The sequence below is a fragment of the Ricinus communis genome, chromosome 6 (genome assembly GCF_019578655.1).
Source record: "Ricinus communis isolate WT05 ecotype wild-type chromosome 6, ASM1957865v1, whole genome shotgun sequence".
Taxonomy (NCBI): Eukaryota; Viridiplantae; Streptophyta; class Magnoliopsida; order Malpighiales; family Euphorbiaceae; genus Ricinus; species Ricinus communis.
Window position 1 is genome coordinate 8,426,068 of NC_063261.1, and position 1,595 is coordinate 8,427,662.

Sequence of the window (1,595 nt, forward strand, 5' to 3'; positions counted from 1 at the left end):
AACGCAAGGTGATAGCCTTGCAATGCTCCCTCGGGTTTGACTCTGTAGTGCTAGGAGCGATCCTGAAGGTCTCTCCGAAAGCATCTTAAAAATTTGGCCAATTTGAGTCTCCAAGTTCTGAATCGAGGCCTGCTGATTCCTAAGTGCACTATCAGTCTGCTGGAATCTTGTTTCTGTAGACGTCACAAACTTCATCATGAGCTCCTCTAAATTTGACTTCTTTTCTTGGGAGGAGGAGCTTGTGCAGCCCACCGGTTGTTGCCGTGGCCGTTGATGAAGTCTTTGGAAACCGCGACCCTGGGCATTATTGTTCCTCCAACTGAAATTGGGGTGATTGCGCCATCCAGGGTTGTATGTATTGTTGTAGGGGTTATTCTGCTTTCTTGGGGCATTCCCCATATAATCAACTTGTTCAACATCAGAAGATATAGTAGAATTAGATGGAAAACTAATAGAAGATGAAGCAAACATACCTCCCGCAGACAGTCAGACTGTAATGCGGGCCACCACAAAACTCGCAGCCCACGTTCGCTGCATGAATCGCATCCGGAGTTGGTCGATCTTCTTGGCTAGAAGCTCCACTTGAGCTCGCCAAGGCTACTGTAGAGTCCACTTGGTTGACCACTCCCGCTCTTCCCCGGTCGCCTCCTAGAGGATTGCCAACGATAGTTGTTCATGGCCATTTCCTCTATCAAGTTCTCGAGCCCGCCAGGCGCTTAGCGCCCGCCGCATCCACCATCTCGCTTCGTTGCAAGGTTCAACCCGTAGAAGGTCCGAACTGCATCCATACCGGCAATCCGTGATGTGGGCGGCATCTCAAAAGATCTTTAAATCTCTCCCATGCATCGTACATGCTTTTATCATCAAACTCGCACAAAAGAAGATATGTCATTTCTAAGTTTAGCAATTTTAGCGGGAGGAAAATACTTGTATAAAAATTTTTCGGCCAACGCCTTCCAGGTAGTGATAGTCTGTTGTGGAAGAGATTGCAGCCATCTCTTTGCTTTGTCCTCAAGGAAAATGGAAACAATCTCGGTAGAATGGCATCATCGGTTGTTCCATTTATTTTGAATGTGTCACAAATCTCCAAAAGTTGGAGATATGTGCATTGGGATCCTCACGGGCAATCCTCCAAACTGCACGCTTTGTTGGATCATCCGGATAACATTGGCCTTTATCTCAAAATTGTTGGCCGCTACAGCAGGTCTGACTATACTAGTTTTCGTCCCATCCAAAGAGGGTCGAGCAAACTCGACATCGCCCTCTCGATCCTCATCGGCGTGGGGGTCATGGTTTTCCATTGTGTCTAGTCTATCCACGGGTACCTCAACCTCAATCTCCTCCTCTTCTAATTGCAACCTCTTCCTTAAGAGTCCGAGGGATCGCTCGATCGATAGAGGCTCTATAAGATTCGAGTTTGAGCTCCGGTCATAAACTACACCGAAACCGAAAGTCCACACAACCACCGATCAACAAAAATAATATAATAATAAATAATAATAAAAATAAAGAATAAATGAATAAAACAAATAATGACTAAATTAACACAAAACAATTCACTCTAGTTCACTACACAGTCCCGCAACGGCCAAAAA

At 45.6% G+C, this 1,595-nt stretch overlaps 1 non-coding gene across 1 annotated transcript; it reads left to right on the forward strand.

Moving 5' to 3' along the window:
* Positions 1-794: 794 nt before the first annotated feature.
* On the forward strand, positions 795-902 carry LOC112533724. The gene has a single exon (XR_003078059.2). It is a non-coding gene; the product is annotated as a small nucleolar RNA R71 (small nucleolar RNA).
* Positions 903-1,595: the final 693 nt, after the last annotated feature.